At 44.7% G+C, this 23,870-nt stretch overlaps 1 pseudogene; it reads right to left on the minus strand.

Annotated features, from left to right (window-relative positions):
* Window positions 1-16,366: 16,366 nt before the first annotated feature.
* LOC119183259 (protein cycle-like) lies at window positions 16,367-23,186 on the minus strand (annotated as a pseudogene).
* Window positions 23,187-23,870: the final 684 nt, after the last annotated feature.

Here is a 23,870-nt window from a genome sequence, read left to right on the forward strand (position 1 = left end):
CACCCTAGTTTTGAAGGAGTTGCAGTAATGGCCAGTCACATCAAGCACTTGTCTTTTCGACATCTCTTTAATTCGTCGCCATCTTCCTGGGGCGACCACGCAACCACCCAGCCGTCCAAGCGGGATTCGACTCGCTTGCTACCTCCGTCACATCAACGCACTAGCCAGGCTTTCGCCAGCACACCGAGTCCACAAAGACCTTCTACTGAAGCCAGTTTGCCACCTCAACCACAGAGGCACCCCCGCAACGCAACTAAAAGGTCTGAAATTGATTCTTCATGTTCCCATCCATATTCTTTGAGAAGTGCTAATCGCTCTACAACTGTGAATACTTCCCGTGATTGACTCGCAAATGCCCCCACCAGTGTAACTGTACACTCCAGTAATTTCCTAAAGATTAGGAAAGTTATTGAAAAACGTGTTCGATGTGAAATGCATGAGTTTGCATTGTCGTCATACGTGGCTTCCCAAAAAGTACCAAAAGGCCTTCAGCTTTCCTTCAAAGCAGCTACATCAGAAATGTCTAGCCATAATTTAGAACGTTGGAATGGCACGCTGGGGAAAGCGTCTTTGGACCTTACCCGCATTGTAATCAAACACTACAGCTTATTGGCAAAAAACTTAAGCAACCAAGAACGACAGTTACTAAGCGCCCATTCAATTAGTTCCGACGAACGCATTTTGCTTCAAGATTACGAACAAAGGAAGCGATTAGAAATCCAAGCAAGGAAATCTGCAAAGATGGTTCGCGATAACGTTCTACCTTCACCGCTACCAGCACTCTCGTCCACCGGCGCTTCAAATATATCCGGTCAGGCTATTGATAATGAGAACCAGTTTACTAACATTATCAATATTTCGAACATCAAACTTACAAACCCTGAAATGTCTCTTCTTTCTCGTGGTCTCAACTTCTGTCCGGCAACTGGCAGGTACAATGAATTTCAGCTCGTAAAGGACCTTGACGACTTCGCGCGGAACATGAGACTACGTGAATTTTTTCATGAACGATCCTCATCCAACAGCGTGTCATCCAGTAAACATTGGACACCACCGGTACAACCTGACAAGTGCCTTGATATGTACATTTCAGCTGTCCAACACGATATTCTTGAAGCATATAACCAGAAAAATTCTTTCAAACACAACTTGACCTCAAATGAAAGGAAAGCCATTAGGACATTGCAGAACCGTTCAGACATTGTTATCAAGCCCGCTGACAAAGGCGGTGCAGTAGTGGTAATGAATACCTCCGACTATATCGCTGAAGCATTGAGACAGTTAGGTGACACTGCATACTATAGGCAGCTCAGTCACGACCCAACTGAGGACTTCAAACGTATTATTGCCGAGGCCCTTGGGGAACTTTTACAAAAAGGGTGCATCAGTAAAAAGACGATGGAATCACTAATACCGCTTAGTCCTGTTGCAGGAAGGTTTTATTTATTACCGAAGGTGCACAAACCAAATAACCCCGGTCGTCCAATAGTTTCGGCTATTGGCACGGTTACTGAACCTCTTTCCGGCTACATTAACGCTCTTATCAGAGTAATTCCCGCCTCCTTTCCCTCGTATCTTCGAGACACTAACCATTTCTTGATTGACATTGCTGATCTTGACGTCCCCGACAAGGCGCTACTAGTCACTCTAGACGTAGCTTCTCTATACACGAATATCCCGCATGACGACGGCATTCAGTCCGTAATACGTGCATATGACGAATCTTCGCTAGACAAACCTATTGACAGCTCAACTCTAGCCTCTCTTTTAAAACTAATTCTGCAACTAAATAACTTCGAATTTAATCAAACTCACTATGTACAGACGAGTGGCACCTCGATGGGCACGAAGATAGGACCGAATTACGCCAATATATTCATGGGCACATTGGAGGACAGGTTTCTTGCCACGTGCGCCCTAAAACCGTTATACTATAAGCGCTTTATTGACGATATCTTTTTGATATGGCATCACGGGGAAACTGAACTTTTGTCTTTTGTGGAAAGCCTTAACAATTTTCATCCATCAATCTCCTTCTCGCTCGCCTACTCAGCATCAAACATAAACTTTCTGGACGTCACGTTATGCATATCAGGTGATAAACTAATGACAAAGCTTTACAGAAAGTCGACTGATAGACACCGCTACCTTCATTTTGAAAGTAGCCACGTAAGACACAACAAGACAAGCATACCATACAGCCAGGCGCTCCGTTTTAAAAGGTTGTGCTCCGCACAATCTGACTTCAGGGATAATTGTGACAAGCTCAGTGATGCACTAACAAGACAAAAGTACCCGCCTCAGATAATTGACGATGCGATTAAACGTGCTAATGAAGTGGACAGGAGCGTGCTCCTCCACTCCAACAAGCCTGCTCAACAGCGACCATCTACAAACCTCATATTAACGTATTCCGCATCAGCACCAAACGTTAACCACATCCTACGAAGGCACCACAACATTCTTATGCAGAGCGACCGTCTCAAAAACATATTTTCGGAATCGCCACGTGTAGTCTATCGCCGGTCGAGAAACTTGCACAATATGCTGACTTCATCTGTACTAACTCATCCTGCCTATTCAGGTTGCCACCCTTGTGGCAAACCACGTTGCAAGGTTTGCGTACACATGACCACCTCTATTTCAGCCCACAGTTCGGCGTCAAATTTCACAATGAAAATTAATGGTGATTACGATTGCGATACAAGTAACTGTGTGTACCTACTTGAGTGCTCAGTCTGTAAGCTTCAGTACTTAGGCCACACAGCGACACCATTCAGACTGCGGTTTAATAACCACAAGGTGCATGTCACAACTTTTCCTAACCTACCCCCATCTAAGCACCTGATTGCGACAGGACATTCACTCGATAACCTAACAGCAACCATATTAGAATCTGGTTTTAAGTCTCACCACGAACGGGAAGCACGCGAATCATTTCTCATCTACAAATTTAAAGCACTGTCATTCGGCATTAACGAAAGCGCAGGAAAGCTCACGTTCCTGGGCGCACGTTCAGCAATGGGATCACTATGTCACGGACAAGGCTAAATTCCCTATCACATGTCTGCAGCTTTCATCAGTTTTCAGCCTGTTACATACAATTCTGTTATATTTCGTTCTCATGAGTGCCATGTATCTCACTTTTACCAAAGTTTTTTTTTTAAATCACCATCGTCACATATTGCTGTTCTCGTTGCTTTACATCTGTTTTTTGTTAATTCTTTTAGCGCATTGTTGCTGGTTGTTTACCTATGTTGCTTGTTAGTTCATCGAGTTGTTTTAACGCAATATTGTTAAAGGCATTCGTGGTACATTATCACCCTTGTTATGTTGATCCTTTCCGTGACTGTGAAAAACGCCCTTTTTTGCTGCGCAGACTTCACCGTATGTTATCATTTCGTGATATGGTCTTGTCATTATCACATCGTGCTCTTTCGCATGTTGATTTGTTTGCCACTGTCATATATGTGACATTTGATATTAAATAGACACGTGTTGGGGGCCCCCAATGCATATAAGCAGCACGTTGACATTTGCAATGTATTCCCTGACGAAGGCCGGACCCCGGCCGAAACGTAGGAGCAATAAAAGTTTTCGCACGTTTGTCCGCTCAAGCCAATTTCTATTCATCACTGGATTCACAGAAGACACTCGCTGGATATATATATATATATATATATATATATATATATATATATATATATATATATATATATATATATATATATTACGGTGAATGACGGCGTCGCCAAAATTCAGCCGAGAGTGTCCATATAATTGCTGCCGCAGTAATTTTGAAAAGCCGGAATTTTCCTGGAGTCTTCGAATGTTAGTGTTCTTGGAAAGAATTTTATTCCCACATTACGAAAGACTTGGCCAATGTTTTGACAGAAAGTGTTTCCTTTTGTTTTCTTTTTTAAAAACACTGGTACAGAGTATTCATATGGTTAAAATACATTGGCACTTGGCCTACGTTGACGCTTACCTGAATGGTCAAGACACTCGCTTTTGAACCGTTCCGCCTAAGGTGTGAAACCCGACCCCACTGACGGATCTTTCTTTTACTATTTCCTTACAATGCCCAAGTAATCATTGAAACACAATGTCGTGGCTTTTTTGTAAGCGGAAATGATTCTGCAGATCATACTGCTCGCAGGTCACATGAAGAAGCAAACAGCGTTCCGATTCCGCTTTCAAGAGCGGACGTGGCGAGGCAGATTCGTCAACTTGGCCGCAGTCTCACACTGACTGAGTGGAACAACCAAGCATACGACGTACAAGACTACACGAACTTGACTCTTCATTACAACTCCGGCCTGCACCAGGCCTACATCAACGTGAAGCTTCGCTTCTATATCGCCTTTGGCTGGGAGCTGCTTTCAAGAAAGCTTGTACCACGTTAATCAGAATGACTGACGGTGCGGCATGCGATGTTTGCGGCACAGATGAAAATATTGAACACCTGCTGTGCCACTGTCCTCAATTTGCTTCAGACAGACAAGTACTTGTAAACGCAATGCGGCGACTGGATGATAGGCCTCTTTCTCTGCAAGGGCTATTACAGCAGCGTCCACATCCCTCGACAGCCCACAAAGCAGTGAAAGCCCTGCTATGTTTCTTGAGAAAGACGGGTTTGTGTGAACGCCTCTGACTTGCGGTGAACTTCTACACGCTGCAGTGAAATTACTGTCAGTCTCTCCTTTTTTTCCTTCTCTTCCCTCTGTCTCATCTTTCTTATCCCCTATCTAATCACGCAGTGTAGGGTAGCCAACCGGGTGTCTTTCTGGTTAACCTCCCTGCCTTCTCCGCTTTGATGCTTCCTTCCTCCACTATTTCCTTACAGGAGTTTTATAACATTTTAAAACCCCATGGTATTCGACTTATTATACGTATTACCACTTCGAAATGACCTCGAAGATGTGCTTGTTGCTCATGCTGTAGACAGACAACTACGTAGTGACGCAACAAACCTTACTTGAATGTCCTCAGGGTAACGAATCTGTGTGATAATGAGCGCACTTAGACGGTCAAAGCACTTTGATGAAGAAAATGATCTCCATTACTTCTTTTTTTTTGTTTCTGATTTGGTGAGCTTGCTTCTCTTGCATACTGAAGCTTTAGCGCACAGACACGGGGACAAATACGACAGGGACGCAGGGACCAGCGCATTTGTCCTCGTGCGTGTCAGCTAAAGCTTCAGTATGAAACAAAACCAACTAGCCCATCTTTCCGTACTACTGCTTTCCTTGGCTTCTTCGCCATCACAGGGTAGCCAGTCAGTTTAAAGACTGGCTAACCTCCCTGTCTTTCCACTTCTTTCTTCCTTCCTCTCTTCCTTTCTCCCGAGCTGGAGCTTGCCTTGATGCTTTAGCTTCCCCACAATGCATGTAAAAAATGCAACCGAAAAAGTTGAGACACTTATCCCCCCTGATAAGGCTCAACATTTGTTTGACGTCACTGTGCAACAAAGCTTATACTGTACGTTTACATTAGCCTCCCAAGCTGAAGCTTCGACTAATGCGTCAGCTTTCCCACAATTCATGTAAAAAAAGTAGCCGACAATGTTGAGGCGCTTATCACCTCTGATAAGGCTCAAGCTTTGTCTGACGTCACACGGTGCAACGAAGGATATACTGTACGTTTATATCAGAATTCCGAGCTGAAGCTTCTTCGGGTGCGGTGGCTTTCCAGCAATGCATGTCAAAAAAGCAGCTGAAAAAGTTCAGGCCCTTATCATCCCTGATACGGCTCAACTTTTGTCGGACGTCACACTATGCAACGAAGGATATACTGTACGCAAAGTCAATCTAATTAGGTCGAGAAAGTCGCAACGAAAAGTCGTCCGAAACTTATTGCGACACACATGAACAACCGTGTGACGATTGAAGTGCGACTAGTTGAAGAGAAGACAAATATTGAAAAAAAACCGTTTATTTTCAATATTTTATTTTATTTCTTACCAAAAATTAGTAGATTACTTTAAGAAATAAACTTTTGTCAATGGTATGTGGTTTGGCACCCGATTTTGTTCGTTTAGTTTCAGAAACAGCGTGGATATGCAGGCAGTCTGGTGACATGAGCCCACAGTCTGGCCTTTGAGCGTGCGTTTAGTTAGGCGTGTTCATCGGTTCGGCGCATTGCCAGGCTAACGAGGCATTGCTCACTTTTCCGTACTGATTTCGTGGGTTTCTTCAGTCGTTTACGTATTTTTATGCGCTGTTTACTAGAGTGGCATTTCACAGTTCAATTAGCTCACAGCAAGTGCTGAGTCGTGCAATTGCCGACTGCTTTCGCTGGCCAACAGTCAGCGTACCCTCGCCTCTGGTGACGGTGAACACGACACGCTAAGCAACGAGACGCTGAACTCTACAGCTGCCAAAACTACATTTTCAAAGCTGCTGTCTTGCTGCAGTGGTTTTCAACGATTGGGTAACGTGAGTTTTAGAACTGTTATTCTATTGTGCCAGTGAAGAGTTTTCTCACAATTGCCTCTGCGAAGTTTCTTATACATATTGAAAGTACGTAATTTGGGAAATAAAACAAGTTTGCTGCCACAATCCTTGTTTTTGTTTGTGTTCTTTCTAGCATGTAATTGGCGAGACTTAATTAAGGCGAAATGAGATTGCGTATTATTACACACCTAAAAAGTCAGCAGTTAAGAAAAAAATTAAATTTCGTGCCATGTAGGGTGAATGCGTGACGTCGCTACCACTTCCGGCAGTGACGCCATATTTTATGTTTTATTATTTTTTGTGTGAGGGTTGTTGTCCCGACCTCACGTAGATGGCGACGGTGGCAGCTAGCCACAGACTACTGGATCCATGGGCGTCTATGGAAGTTATGATACCAGTTTACAAATACCTTGCTATACGTTTAATTAGTCTCCCAAGCTGAAGCTTCCCTTGATGCGTAGGCTTTCCCGCAATGCATGTCACAAAAACAGCCGAAAACGTTGAGGCCTTTATCACCACTGATAAGGCTCAACTTTTGTCTGACGTCACACTCTGCAACGAAGCTTATACTGTACGTTTACAATAAAGTCTCCCGAGCTGAAGCTTCCCCTAATGCGATGGCTTTCCCGCAATGCATGTAAAAAAGCAGCCGAAAAAGTTGAGGCTCTTATCACCTCTGATAAGACTCAAGTTTCGTCTAACGTCACATAGCGCAATGAAGGATATGTTTACGTTTATATTAGCCTCCGAAGCTGAAGTTTCCCCTGTTGCGTTGTCTTTCCCGCAATGAATGTAAAAAAGCAGCCAAAAAGTTGAGGCTCTTATTATACTTGATAAGGCTGAACTTTTGTGTGGACGTCACGCCGTGCAACGAAGGATGTAGTGTACGTCTATATCAGTCTCCCGAGCTGAAGCTTCCCCTGATGCGTTGGTTTTCCCATAATACATGTCAAAAAGCGGTTGAAAAAGTTGAGGCTGTTATCACCCCTGATAAGGCTGAACATTTGTCTGACGTCACACCGCGCAACAAAGGATATACTTAAGTTTATTTTAGTCTCTTTAGGTGAAACTTCCGCTGGTGCGTTGGCTTTGCCGCAATGCGTGTCAAAAAGCAGCCGAAGAAGCTGAGGCCTTTATTACCTCTGATAGAGCTCTACTTTTGTGCGACGTCACACCTTGAGCCGGTGGACCTAATATTGCATCTTTTCGTTTTGTATATGTCGGAAACGCTAAAGAAATTTGAGGACGTCAGACAAAAGCTGAGCCTTATCAGGGATGATAAGGGCTACAACGTTTTCTGCTACATTTTGACATACATAGCGACAAAGCCATCGCATCAGGGGAAAGTTCAACTCGTGAGACTCCAACATAAACATACGGTATATTCTTCCATTGCATGGTGTGACGTCATACAAAAGTTGAGCGTTATCAGGGGTGATAAAAGCCTCAACTTTTTCGTCTGCTTTTGAACATGCATTGCGGGAAAGCAAGCACGTCAGGGTAAGCTTTGTCTCTGTAAGCCATAATATAAACGCACAGTACATCCTTCGTTGCAAGCTGTGACCTGAGACAAAACTCCACCCTTATCAGGGGTGATAAGAGCCCCAAATTTTTTCGTCTGGTTTTCGACATGCATTGCGGGAGAGCCAAAGCATCGGGGGGGGGGAGCTTCTGCTAGGGAGGCTCCTACGCGCACAGAAGGTCCATTTTTGCACGGTGTGATGTCACACTAAAGTTGAGTCGCTATCACAGAGTTTCTTACAATTATTTTCACGCTTATTATTCACCTCCAGCCTGCAGGTTGCAACCTCGGAACATCTCCTGCATATTTACCTCCACTGTATTACCATATTTCTTACTCGGCTAATAAAGATTGATTGATGACTTGATTTACTTACACTACTCGAAAAGGAGACTGCGAGCGGAGCTTGGATATGTCAACGGCAAAGAGGCCACCTCGATGATGAAAGGTGTCTGTTCATCCATCCATCTCTTTGCCACGTAATAGGAATCGCACTCAAGAAGCATATATAGAAAACAAAATAAAACTTGTAGGATGTGTTGAGTTTCGACACCACTGACTCACGCTCCGAAGGCGAGTGCCTTACCCACAGGGGTAAAGGCCCAGGCGTGCACTGCATCAGGATCTCTGAACCTCGCGAATGTGCCATGAAGAAATTCACGTATCAAAAAAAATTGCAATGCTGCACTGAGTTTTGAACCTAGGACCTCACTCTCCAAAGGCGAGTATCTTACCCACTACGCTAAAGACCCAGGCATGCAGTACGTGTGAATCTCACAATCCTATTAATGTGCTAAAGATAAATAAACTCATAAAATAAAACTTTGAGGTATTGTTGAGTTTCGAACCCCTGGTGCCACACTCCGATGTCGAATGTCTCGGCTCCTGGGCTAAAAAAAAGCACACTTGCAGAACTCAGGCCGACATTCTACTAGTGAAGATATTTTACACTGTGGGCCATTATTCTGCCATGAATTTTCAGTTCAGTAAGGAAGCCCAATGACCAAAGCCCTAGCTTGATTAACCTTCCTGGCTCTCTCCTTCGTTCATATCTCTCTCTCTATCTCGCCTTAACAAAAAAAAAAGAGTACGTAGACCAAATTGTTCTAGTGGAAGAAAAATTCGTCCTGGTCCGGGAGCCAGGACGAATTTTCTTTTAAGTAGAAGATCTTTGTCCGAAAAATCCTTGCGGATTTTCTCGTGGGTTCATGCTACGAATGTGTGGGTGAAATTTCTCTCTTTTATAAGTCTTCACTGACTTGCGGGATTCGGTAGAACTGACTCGCTTTAGCAAGGCTCACCGATAACCACACCGATTAAGAAAGTAGCACCCTTGGGTAGCTTCGTAGCGCACTGTTCCTCGTGAAAATTTTCGATGAAGTTTCAAATGCCCAGGCCATCGCTAAATAGAATGTTTCAAATCGGGGTTGTGTGATACCAGTGTGATGAGTATCCAGAGTTAGGCTCATTAGAAACATCTTCCTATTCTGTCACAGAATTGCTCGTCGTGGAGCTCCCGCAAATGACCCTCCAATGGCACAAAAATAACGACAATAGCAACAAACATGTCACAACAGTACTGAAAGTTGGGCGAGTTGGTACTCATTCATGACTTCTTTGCGCAAACACGTACACGGACACAAGGAAAAGAGGCAAACAACACGGGCGCCCGTGTTGTTTGCCTCTTTTCCTTGTGTCCGTGTACGTGTTTGCGCAAAGAAGTCATAAACATGTCATAATCTTTCAAACATATGTATTTTGAACAGGAGAAAGCAAATAACTTTATTACAATGGGCCATGAAACAATAACATCGTGACCTCATGTAATGACCTTGACCTTGAGGCAGATATTCGCATATTCGATTCTTCATTTTACGAGCACACTTGCCGCGCGATTTCCTCATATTTACTATAGAATATCCTTGCGTTATTTCTTTTATGATCAAATCATCGCAACGAACACATCATGGCGAACACAGAATCATCGCTCAATTTGGTTGGCTGCTTATCGTCATTTGCTTGTGGAATTTATGACACGAAGAAAGCCTTCACGATTATCGTTAGGATCACCGTGATTGAAATACAACGTGATTCAAGCGCACCATTCAGAGAAGTGTTTCGGTATTTTCCATAATATCACAGCTCACATCATCTCGCCAACACGGCTGCGACGACTAGACTTGTCGCATATGACATCATGCGTCTACAGAATCACACCTCCATCACTTCCAACTGTGTGTCAGTGAAAGCCCGCATCAGATCACGTGCCTCCGAGGGCTCACAGTATGGGAATCGGCTGACGCTTTGCAAAGGAGACGACACAGAAACGTGGTAAATCAGACACTTCTTTTGCCTGTTTTACGAATACTGTACAAACAGCTCCATATGTGCTCCAGTCTGATTGAAAGTGATCTATATCACTGTCAGCGCAGTGCTTCGTCACAGTGCTCCTTAGTTAAACCTTTTCTGAGGCCTGCGATCGCAAATTTGTGCGTTCACGCATTCAAGAAATGCGCAGCAAGGGTATAGAAGTTATCTCAACGATGCTTGCGAAGCGGCTGTATGACATGGTCCAACGTCAATATGTGGACAGGGAAATAGGAGATCATAACCGACATCGCTGGATAAAAGCAGAACTCGCTGTTAAAACACACGAAGCGTAAATACTAAAACCAGCACTCTACGAGAAGCACGCCATGTAGTTTACCGCGAACCACGCTAGAAGAGATGAACGTCAGTTCCTTGAAACGTTTTCTTCTGGGCTCGGCTTTTAGCGAAGCGTCACTTGGAGTTCTGTGAGGTAACTTACACACTTCGAAGTGAATACAGACTAGATGCAATGTCACCGCATCAGTGTCCATAGATGCTGTATTCTTCTTTGTTCGACGCAAGAAACGCTACGAGATGGTCCACGTAAACAGGAGTGAGAACGGCAGTTTCAAGGCAAGGGCCACGGCATGCCACTGAAGTCCACCGGTCCACCAAGTCCAGCGTCCGCTTGCAGCAAGCTCATGACGACCGCCATGAAAACATGGAAACGACGAGCCATAGACGCCTCGTCGTTTCCTTCACTGTTGCCCCGACTTTTGGCAGTCAGGATCTACCGACTCACGAAGCTGTTCACCAGGTCCAGATCTAGGATGAAGAAGCAGAACGTAAAACTACACGCCAAATCTCTTGCTGAAGTAAGTATACGGGAGTGTAATACAATCTTGTTTGAACTAGATATTGTTGATACCATTGTTTCACATTTTTGCTACTCCATATTTTTTGGGCTGTTAGAATCGTTCGTGACCATTTAAAGGGGCTCTAAACACTTTTTTAAGTAGCCATAGAATGGATTCACTGAAAGAGCTTATTGCCTCACGAATTTAATGCCGCAAAAATATAAGAAACTCTCCAGTACGAGCGGTGTTACAAAGAATTGTCGCACGCTGCAATCGCGTTCTTTCTTCTCTCATCCCGGCGAAAACGCTGGAGGCTAAGCAGGGAGGGATGGCAGGGGAAAAGAAAACACATCACGCGTACCTCGTTACCATGAGCACTTTTTTTCTTCGAACACGAGGTCTTTTTTCGTGTGATCGCGCGCGCACACATGGAAAAGTCGCGTCCTCTCGCGGCGATCCCTGTAATGACCAAGCGCAACATGTTCAAATCAGCCAATGGCTGATAGATGGTTTTGTACGCATGAATTTTGAGCGTCTTTCGTTATTTCTAGAGAGAAGAGAAAACAATTTTGAGCTGACTTAGATAAATGGTGAATTTAAGACTGCGTTCTGCGCTATAAAATAGGGCTCGCATTTTCTCGGGAGCCTCTACTACCGATCAGCAGCATTTCATGACCATGCTCAACCTTGTTGCAGGGCCTCTTTAACAAATTTGTTGGGTTCCAGGATGTAAGTAAGGCGTCGTTAAAAACAATAAGAATTGGAAGAAAACTGTCACCTCTGTTTTGGAAGCGATACAAGTGCCCCGTATTGCACGTCGTGTAAAGAGTCTTTGTTTGACATGTTCTTTTTTTCAGCCATTACTACTAATAATAATACTGCTTGGGGTTTAACGTCCCAAGTCACCATATGATTATGAGAGACACCTTAGTGATGGGTCCAGAAATTTTGTCCACCTGGGGTTCTTTAACGTGAACCTATATTTAAGTGCACAGGCCTCAAGCCTTTTTGCCTCCATTGAAAATGCGGCCGCCGCAGCCGAGATTCGATCCCGCGACTTGCGGGTAAGTAGCCGAGTGCCTTAGCCATTAGATCACCGTGTCGGGTTTGTTTAGCCATTACCGTACGTCCACTCAAGGCCTAATTATTTTCGGCATGCGGCCATGTTTGTGAATATTACAGCATTGAAGTGCGATGGCTTAATCGTAAAAGTCATCACAAGTTTTTTTAGTGTCTTGGTGCACTTGCCGATGCCGAAAGTGCGGTCATCAAGGACTGCTCGTACTAGTTTCAGTCGCTTTCCAATATTAATAACTGATCAAAACACCACATCACAAACTGGCTTCATTACGTCATGGTGCGAAAACCACCATTATGCGAACGTCGCATATGTATGGTGCTGTCTTAAAATGTGCTGTCCGAGAAATTATAAGCACCTGTAGCATTTAACCTACTGCCCTCCAAAAATAAAAACCTAATTTGGGTAGCCTGGACCGAAGGTCGAAAACACTTCAAATGAATATCCACTGCATAGTGTGCGCTCTTATTTTGTTCCCTACCTGAGACAAAAAGATTGCGCTTGATCAAGCACTGCAAGCGATTGAACAGCTTCATACATTAGTTTTCAACTTCAGCAGAATAAAACTTCATTGTGCACTTCTAAGCAGCCATTGTTTATTTTCGGCTGCAATTAGCCAGTGCATAAAATGGAATCGAGGTGGGCTCAGCGAAATATCTAAACGTGGTTGTACTCCCCGCCTGCTCCATAACGTGTCATTCCAAGCAGTAAACTTCCGTGGTCTGTTCAAACTCCAGGACACATGTTTTCACAAATTGCAAGCTACCTTGGCCCAGCTATTTTACAAACTATATCCTGGATTGTTTTTAAGGGTTGCGACAATGAAGTTTCGCCACGCTCAGCATTCAAAGGCTTTTGAAGCAGTTAAAGCGTTCTTCGAGAACCATTTGGTTTGCTAAGGCTCAAAATTGTAATGTAATCATGCGGCATCAATCTAAAATTCATAGTTGTTAGTTTTTTCTTCGTCTAAACAGCTGGCAGGAATGTTTTTAGATACTGATAGACTAGAAGCTGATAAATATGAAAGATTTTGGTTTGGATGTAAAACAGGAAACCGTAACGTTGACAGGCCTCAATGATCAAACCGTATGGCACAGGTGAAGTATACGATATGATGGGAGCCTGTCTAGTCGGGATAAAGGTGTGAGAAGTTACATAAGAAAAAAAATGTTTCGACGGCTACACGGCAGCTTTTTTCACAACTTCGCAGGCACATATTAAAATGATTTTGGAAACGACATAAGAATCCGCCATGTCCAATTCGCCGTCTTGTCAACTTCGATTGACTCACATGACAACTACGATCTCTCTGATCAGTTGAAAATGTGACAGTTACACAAGATTTGATGTCCCAGTTCGACAGCGTACAGAATAGCATATAGATAAAAAAACAACACCTACGGAACAAGCGACGATTTGGAAAAACGTCCATGCAATATGGACACTTATTACACTCACCACAAAGACCAGTAATAACTATTTGACGTTTGGCCCCACCTAATGTTTTACTATTGACATAAGCAAAAGTTAGGCCAAGTCATTTAAAGCTACAGGCTATCTTTATTATCAGTGGCAAGCGTGTGCATGCAATCAGGGAAAGAAAATACTACATGTTAGTCGACAGCGTCACACTTTTTGCGCTCCTTCACAGATTACATACAGTTGGAGCTAACTTTTCATCAAGTGAGTAGGGAACCTATCAGACTCTGCCATGGCCTGATTGGCTGGTGACGTGGACCTGAACGACACGTTAACAAACCATCACGCGAGAAATGTGACGCAATACAACTCTCGCCCACTACCCTAAAACTGTACCTCGTACGCTAGTTGCAGATTCGGAACTTCGAGGCAAAAACCCTTGCTTAACTCCGCACAGTGTAAATGTATTTTAAATTGAGTGTTAAACGCCGCAAGTAAGCTTAATTTTATTTCTTGGACACCGGGGGAAGTGAAATGAGCAGGTGCAGTCTGCGATGGTCACGTCATAGTGTCTTCAACCTTCTAATGAACAGATTTGTTTCCCAAACGTAAATGGGTGATCCGTTAGAAAATGTCCGTAAATATTTTCAACTTATCTGCCAAAGACTAGCGCAAGTGAATCTCGTAAGTACCCACGAAGTACTGTACGTGAAAAGACACTGAGGAGAAGAGATTACCGGCCAGATCTGCAACGCTACTACCACCACCACCGTAACCAGCAGGGAGCCCCGCCGTGGTGGTCTAGTGGCTAAGGTACTCGGCTGCTGACCCGCAGGTCGCGGGTTCAAATCCCGGCTGCGGCGGCTGCATTTCCGATGGAGGCGGAAATGTTGTAGGCCCATGTGCTCAGATTTGGGTGCACGTTAAAGAACCCCAGGTGGTCAAAATTTCCGGAGCCCTCCACTACGGCGTCTCTCATAATCATATTGTGGTTTTGGGACGTTAAACCCCACATATCCTATCCATCGTAACCAGCAGGGCTTTTGGCTTATTTCTAGTTCAAGTCAAGCGAGTGCGATCTTTCTTGACTATGAATACTTCTCCAGACAGGGTTATACGAACAGGCCCAATTCAGTTATGTATGTCTATATATGTATATATATATAGCATCAAACGCGTTATTCGAAGGCCGTAGGTTCGATTCCTGCTCACGGCTGGGTATTTTTTCACCCACTTTTCCTTCTTCTTATTCACATTACATTTGTTCTAATAACTTTCCCTATACATTCCTTGGCATTACTGTCTGTTATATCTCATTATTATTGTGTCAAAAACACGGAAAAATGAGCCCTTAGGTATACACTTCCTTCCCTTTATATATATATATATATATATATATATATATATATATATATATATATATATATATATATATATATATATATATATATATATATATATATATATATGTATACAACTTTGCACTTTCATGTGACTTTTCATACAGAACTTGTTCAATAGCCAATAGCATAAAAACGGAAAGTCAGTTTTAAGCAGCGTGCACTGGGACATCACGTGTACGTTTGTCGTGTATCATGCATGAAATAATATTCCACGCGACGCTTTCTATGCATTACCTCCCAACTTTCCGCACGTATGCAATTATGTTGATGGTGGCCTCCTCAACAGTAAATATTTTATCATTGAATGAAGTTTTAATGACTAAAACTGCTCATTAAGTTTTTATATTTAAAGCGCTCCTTGAGAAACGAAGGGTATTTTGAGCACTTCCATCTACTTATTTAGGCTTCCCACTAAGTTCTAGTTTACTGATGTATTCGTCGCCACTTTTCAAGCTGCCTCCATCGCTCCAAGTTGCCACAAGCAAGGTTGATCAGATTTATTGGAGATTAAAGCGGAAAGCTTTCTTGGCGCTACCAGTACGGCAAAAGTAAAATATTTAGAAAGATTAGTCGCAATCATGTGCTCACAGGAGCTTCATTCGGCAGAGCAGGGGTGACGGTAATCCTTTTTGATGAAAGAAAAAAACTTGTTCTGAAGCAGAAAATGATTTGACCGGTCCATAAAAAGTTTGTTAGCTTCCATCTATAACTGCATCGACCAGTTGCAGTAGAATAAAGACATTAACAAGTGATGTAATATATAGGGCCCCTGTTCAGTGCTAGCTTGCTCTGCAGTGCTACTGCACAAGGTGGAAAGGGTCGCAAAAAGCCCTCAAGAAAAATCGTTACTGCTGAAATGTTGAAAAATTATCACTACATTGTACCTTTGCTTTTTTTTCTTGTAACATATTTTCTATTTTTTTGTAATATTTAGTTGAGTGATTACAGTGGTGAAAGAAAATTTTGCCTTAATTGTTTTCCCCTGCGTGCAGCCGACAGTGACCACTGTCGAAAGTAGGTGCGGGGGCTGAGCCCCCCAGATTTTCTCAGTGGGGGTGGGGGGGCTTGCGTCTCCCTTGCCCCCCTCCCCGGCGGATACGACTATTCCCCTCCCCCCTCTGTTTGGTAAATATTTGGAATGTAGGAGGAGAGCACGTGCAACGTGTCTTTTTACAAGCGGCATTTTTACTATGTACCCAGTTTCGTACCCAATCATACAGCCTACAGCACAAAAAAATGAAATATGATGCATTCATGATGTACTAGCCCACGCCGCCACCCTTCTGAGCTATAATGCGCTTGCGCAGTCTTCGTACCCTTCGCCGTCGTCCGCTGGGGCGTCTTCGGGCGAACTGAGCTTGGCGGGTGCCCACGACTCTAAGTAGCTGGTGCAATGGATGACCGGGTATCGGCGGTTGAAGCTGTGCGACTTTCGGTGTCACTGGCCTTCCGTCATGGTGTTGGCCTCCCCCTTGACGGTCACCTGCGTCTTGCATTTCATCCGACAGAAGAAGGAGTGACGAGCATCGGGACACAGCCTGATCTGCCACTGCGGAAACTCCCCTTTCAGCGGCAGCATCGCTACATGAACCGGGGCAAATGGGTCACGTGTCATGACGAATATATAGGGTCATAGGTCAGCAGAAATTGTGCAGCTCACTCAAACTCACTCATGAAACACATCTGGCGCTCTGGACTCACTCGAACCCAGACTCACTAACATTTTACCGAGCCTGACTCACTCGGACTCAAACTGGCCAAATTATTACTCACCCGGACTCACTCAGAATAAGGCTCATGGCTCAATATGAGTCTGAGTGAGTCGACTCATGAGGGAGTTCGCCGACCTGTGCATACGGCAGAAGATTAAACTTACGTTGAAAAAGGACAACGCTGCTTTACACAGCTATGAAAGACTTAAATATCGGGAGCACAGGATGTCTGAGTTCAAGGCTGTAAGGCAAGTCCACTGGCCGAAACATAGGCACGAGCGGCCCTCCGTGTTCACCAATTTTCTTCTGTTCAACCTTCACTCTTCCCCTGAACTTCTGCTTTTTCAAAATTCCAGGAGTTGAGGCTTTCATTACTAAAAGCTGATTAGAGATAGGATTTTCACAATACATCGACAATAGTATTTTCTATTCATGAAAAGCGCCATTTTTAATTTATGCACTACTGCTTTCTCAGTCCCGTGTGTAGTGGTGTGAGAACCAGGTCATAAGACACCGAATTTCCCTATTTGTTTTCATGCATACGGCTCTATATTATTGCACGGCGTTAATTTAGTTGGCACCGGTACAAAACGGCAAGGTTATCAGTAAAAAATACTGTGAACTAGAAGCACGCTTAAAATAGTGTGCAATGCCTTGTTTTTCTAGCTGTTAACTGTTGTTCGCAGTATAGTTACAAGAGCTACCTTTAAGAGATCAATAAAAAGCGGTAAACTACACTATCTAATCGCAAGCTTAATGCCCATTCTCATTTCGTTCTTTATGTACAGAACGCTATGAGTCAGAATTGTTAATTGAGTATTGCCATTACAACGAAGTGCCACTTAGAAAACAAGCATGTACACGTTGCATCGATGAGGCTTTTCTTCGGACACAGGTCCGACGAATAGAGTTCCTCTTTGACTTTGGTGATGTCCTTGGGTGCAAAACGTCAAACCAGCTTTGTCCGAGGAGATATCCCCGAGGTTCTCCGAGCTCCGATACAGCAGGCCCGACTCGTCGCTGGAGTCGTCCTAGGGACCCCGAAATAGGAGTTCCTCCCACACTCTCCTTCTCCATGCTTTTGTGAAGAAAGACGTTTCTCTCTCTCTCTCTCTCTCTCTCTCTCTCTCTCTCTCTCTGAGAATTCCAAAAGAGGGATGGAAAATTAACCTTTGCGATGGTAAATGCATAAATCGACATAACACATCATCATGCACAATAAGCACTTTGCCTTACATCGACAGCGAGGTTTCGTGACAGTTAGGTGACATATTATTGTATGTCTATGGCAGTGTTTTATTTTTTCGTTTCCGTCTTCTGTAAGGATTTGCTCGTTTGTATTTTTACAGCACTAGTAACGCCTGCTACGGTATAGTGAAACGACACTCATACCCCACACACGCGTGCTCACACACACCATCACTGTAACCTTGGTTGGCTCATTTCGGGGAAATACCAAAATATTTCAGCACTTAACGGAAGCACCCCCTGAGCCAAGGCTTGTAATCACGTGGCACACATAAAAAAAACACAAAAAGATGATATAGACGTCAAGAAAGGTAGGCGCTAAACGCAAACTCGGACACAGAACTTGCAGGTAGAGACCCATTTGGCGGTACACCTCAGAACGTAGGATCTTGCATATCCTAGACAAGCGAGCTGGTGACAGAATGAAGCCTCCCGAGAGATGATATCCAATATTCTACGTTCCGAGCAGTACCGCCAAGTGCGTCTCTACCGGCAAGTTCTGTGTCCGAGTTTGCGTTTAGCGTCTTGAGCCAAAATTCGCATTGCTACAACTTGTGTGAAGCGTGAGGGTTGGGTTGGTTTTACTCTGACGGGAAGGTGGCGATTCCCGTTGGGTAGCAGTGATACTTTATTACCTAATTTCTTCAGACAGGAACATCTATATTACTATATCCTATTGCCCCCTTTACTATTAATATTTTTTTCTTGCTATTGAAACTACGCAACACGATTGGGATTATCCATCTATTTCTTACTGCTCATCTTTCATCCTTTCCTTTCTATCGTTCCCCCTTGTTCTCAATCCCAAGTGTAGGGTAGCCCACCAAGCCAAAGCTTGGTTAAGCTCGCTGCCTTTCTTCTCCGGTTCTGTCTCTCTCTTTCCTTTCTCAAACCTGTCGCTGCGAGCAGATTTGCAGAGGACAACATGTTACTTCAACTTCCCAATGCTTCCACAATGCTTCCTCCTTACATTCTTCTCTCTCTCTTTCAGTGACATGCTGCAAACTCAGACTGAGAAACTTTGGTCACCGCAGCTCTTGTGAGTCGTTTTCTACATTTTTATGAAAAACAAGATAAGTGAAATGCTCCACTATTTTTGTTTTTTTTAACATGAAAGTGTTTTATGCTGAGGTCCACTACGGCCCCGTGACGTATTTTTGTCACGAATAAGACGTTGCGAAATATTTTCCCAAAGATCGCAAAGAAAAAAAACGAGAAGGAAAGGTACCGCAGCTGGGCGCCGAACCAGTGACCTCGCACTCCACAATGCGCGACGCCTAACCACAAAACCACAGAGCGACCCTTCTCCGACACGTTACCGGATAACCATTTATATACACCATGTACCGGTGGCAGTCCTCAGAGCTCGGAAACTTGAGCACGTTTTAGTAATCAGTAGAGATATGACACGATGGGGGCACGTTGGGAGGGAGTGCTCGAAAGGTCGTCCTGCCAGCCAACCCGAGCCCGGCGGTGCACGTGCGCGGCGGCTCCGAGGCGCAGACCCATGAAGGCTCTCTAGCGCCTCCACATAGCGTGGTCGGCGTGGCTCCGAGGCGCAAACCCATGAAGGCTCCCTAGCGCCTCCACATAGCGTGGTTGGCGTGGCTCCGAGGCGCAAATCCATGAAGGCTTCCTAGCGCCTCCACATAGCGTGGTTGGCGTGGCTCCGAGGCGCCAACCCATGAAGGCTCCCTAGCGCCTCCACATAGCGTGGTTGGCGTGGCCAAAAGTGCGTTATATGTTCTTTAGCGCACTGGCTCACTCGCGCGCACGCTTATCTCGGGATTTGGGTGCTTTGTACCTTCTGTGCTTCCACCGTAAGTTTGCTTTGAAGTTACAGTAGTTAAAGAGAGTACCAACGTCCATTCGATCGCTACCGCGGCGTGTTTACGAAAAAAAAACGAGCTGCTCAAACACCAAGTAAAAATTGTGACAGTTGTTTGTCCGAGTTCGTCCTGTATATGCTCAATTTGTGCGTGCGTTCTGCTTGAGGTAGGCGCAGCTAATTTGGGGCTGCTTGCCGTTCTTCACGTAACATTGCAATTTGTTACAGCCGCATTCATTCTGTCGTCCTTGTGACGAAACAATATACAATGAATGACCAACTACCTTGGCGAGGACGCGTTTTAATTTTGTGTTATAATGATTCCCAAAAAGAGGGATCAACCATGTCTTCTATGCTCAGACCGAGATGCGTGTGAGAGAATGCCGCGGATATTTTTTTATCTCTCCCGAGTGTAGTTGAGCGTCTGTTGCACAGACTCCGACATAAACAGGATGCGGTCACAGCTCACAAGGAACAAAAAAACTGTCAGCACACTGCAAAAAAAAAAACAGAAAAATGATCAAAAATATTTTAGGTCAGAGCTTTTTAAATGTGACTGTCGTTCTTTATATTACATGTTATTCAATGCCTCACTGAAAAAGTTCGGTTAAAATCATTGTAGGAAACCCTCAAGTTACACTAGCTATAGCTTATGAACTTCAATTTTTCATGATAAGCGTTGGCAAAGAGTGAATGGTTCGCCACGGGGTCAATATCTGATAAATTCTTTTGCGGTTCTTGTTGCTGCGTGAAAGCACAAAAGAATATGTGATGTGGCACCAAGCAAAGTCCGATCAAAACAGCTTCAGAGTAGCTGCAGTAAATACGACGAGAGATTGCTAGTCGATTGCTATCTCGGTCGCAAGTGAAAATGCCTAAGCTTTGTGGGTAACTTCGAACTTTAGTTGCACGAAGGTTATTTAGGGGAATAAACTTTTTGAATTCAAGTTACGCTATCACTTACCTGTAAAACAACCTTTTTGACGTTCTGGTTCGACAACCATGAGGGCTTGTAGTGCCCTTCCGTGTACAAATTTACGAAACCTGCATGATGGAAGAGAAATTAATGGTCTGAACAGAGTGCGACCTCCCACCATAAACACCAGTCATGCTCTTAGGCATAATAGATCACGAGTCAAATAATGAGATTGATTGGTGTACTGATATTTGTAATGCTAGCAAGTGCTGCGAGGGATGCCCCGCCGCGGTGGTCTAGTGGCTAAGGTACTCGGCTGCTGACCCGCAGGTCGCGGGTTCAAATCCCGGCTGCGGCGGCTGCATTTCCGATGGAGGCGGAAATGTTGTAGGCCCGTGTACTCAGATTTGGGTGCACGTTAAAGAACCCCAGGTGGTCGAAATTTCCGGAGCCCTCCACTACGGCGTCTCTCATAATCATCAGTGGTTTTGGGACGTTAAACCCCACATATCAATCAATCAATCAATCAAGTGCTGCGAGGTATCGCAGCAGAATGAACAATTGCTGAACGAATGCATAGCATCAGTTTTTGTGAAATCATTAGTCATTAACAGGGCTGTAAATCTTCAGCTAAGTTTCTGTAAAGCACGCCCATTCGAAGGAATATTGTACGCCGACCCCAGTGATCATGACGAGCATGTACCACGAATGGTATTAATGTGCTGCACGACCATGCGGAGTACGGTCACCTTGTCCAGCTTCAGGGACATGGCCTTGCACGTTTGCACCAAGGAGACCGTCTCGCTGATACCCGTTGTCTCGGCGTCGCTTCTCGAAATCGCTGTGGTTCTGCCTGCAAATCCAGCTTCAGCCGTGAGCCCGTCGGCTAAACGTTCAGCGAAACACTTAGAGCGACACTTTTACCGCGGTAACGCCAATACGATATCTATATATCATCGTGCTTTGGCATTAAGAAACTAAAAAAGTTATAGGTTACACTTCGAAATAGGCATAAAACGCAGGCATACAAACTCTTGCAATGCACACCAAAAGAAAAAGTAGTTGATTTCCGCTCGCTCCCCCACACACAAAAAATGAAGTGGGCACGTGCCTTTGTTGTCATCTGACAGTGAATTAACATATTCCATAGGCGCATCAGCCGGGAAGGGCAGGGGGTCGCGAGCGCACCCCACTGAGAAAAATTAGGAGAACTGAGCCCCCCTTCAACAGTCGTCACTATTGGCTGCACGCTGGGGAAACCAACTGTTTTTCTTCATCACAGTAATCACTCAATTACATTGTTCCTAGTGACGAACTGAAAATGTTACGAGAGAACGTTACAATATAGTGAAATGTTTCCACCGTTTTTGCTGTGACGATTTTTTCTAGGCTCTTAGCCTAAGGTACAGGCCGCCTATGCAGCACTTTCACGCCTTCTCCTGTAGTACTGCAGAGCTGGCTAGCGCTCAGCAGGGACCCTATAATATTACATCACTTGTTCATTCTTTTATTTTGCCGTGACTGGTTGATGCAGCCACGGGTGGGAACGAGCAAACTTTTTTTTTGACTGGCCAAAACATTTGCTGCGTCCGAAAGAAATTTTCTTTCACCGAAAAGGAATAGCCTTACCGCTGCTCTGTCGAAGCTGCTGTGAGCCGATGTGTTACAAATCTTTTTAAATATTTAAGTTTTGCCGAACTCAAAGCAACAACAAAAAAACTTTCCTTTTTATTTTCCGATAAACCTGATAAGTGTTGTTTACGGTAACTTGGAGCGATGGCGGCAGCTTATGAAGTGGCGACAAATTAAGCTATACAGAGAGAAGAGAACGAACGCGCGGGAAACCATGTAAAAGCGACAAAGAAAGCTCTGATTGATATGTAGTGTTTACCGTCCCAAAACCACCATATGATTATGAGAGACGCCGTAGTGGAGGACTCCGGAAGTTTCGACCACCTGGGCTTCCTTAACGTGCACCCAAATCTGAGCACACGGGCCTACAACGTTTCCGCCTCCATCGGAAATGCAGCCACCGCAGCCGTGATTCAATCCCGTGACCTGCGGGTCAGCAGCCGAGTACCTTAGCCAATGGACCACCATGGCGGGGCCAAAGAAAAGAAAGCTCCACTTTTACGAAAACTCGCCAGAAGCTCCAACGTTTCGTCATTGCGGTTAACGCAGTAGCTGTGAATATTGTACCTTTTGTAACGTAAGCGCTTTTGCAGCAGTTTCCAGTCTTAAAAGCTGTTTCAGACTGGTAATGTGAACTCTTTTGTCTGTAATGCCCGGTTGTTCACTGTGCGGAAGCGAGGCGGTTCCCACCTTGATGCCGCCCGCGGCACGGCGACCCCGCGTTGCTCGGGTGGCCAGCGAGCAGTGGTGGCCAAGGCGCTCAGGTGGTCGCCCCGTCGCTGGACGCGCTCAGCTGTCCAGGGCATGGCATCAGGGTCGTCGGAGGACACCCAACTTGGTCACTCAGGGCACTAGCAACAACCGGAGACCTTTTGCTGATCTTGCTGCCGCCGTACGTGCGAATAAAAAACCAGGTCACCACCAAGGCCTGCAGCGTATGCTGGAAGAATATAGTCCCCAAAGAGACCGTGCAACTCATTTCCAAGTAACTTCATTAAATGAGTTCATAGCCTTACGAATAAAGTACCGCAAAAGTTCTTTTTTTTTCGGAGTGCGTCAAGTGTGAGCGCAGATACAGGGATTTGTCGCACGCTTTAAGCACTTTGTTCTGAGCAAGCGCATTGAAAGCTATACGCAGGAGGGCAGAAGGGAATGACAAGGAGACCGGAAGTTACGTCTATTTGTCAGCACGCACCATAACCTTGAACAATAATACGGAAAGACGGGCTAGTATTGGTATTACCTCGAGAACTTTGCCTTTTTTATTACTACGCATGGCTTACCTTGAGAGTTATCGTGAGTGCGATAGTGTTTTTCTATTCGCGGTGAGATCAGGCTATACGTGGCAGGAGCGTCCCCTAGCAAGTGTGGATAGGTGGTCGGCGGCGCGTATATACAAATACGCGCAGCGGCGCTTCGTTGCGTGTGGTCTGAGCCGATTGTCGGCGGATAAAATACGCTGACAACAGTTAACTGCTAATATCTACGCT

Source organism: Rhipicephalus microplus, chromosome 2, assembly GCF_043290135.1.
Source record: "Rhipicephalus microplus isolate Deutch F79 chromosome 2, USDA_Rmic, whole genome shotgun sequence".
In the NCBI taxonomy this organism is placed as follows: Eukaryota; Metazoa; Arthropoda; class Arachnida; order Ixodida; family Ixodidae; genus Rhipicephalus; species Rhipicephalus microplus.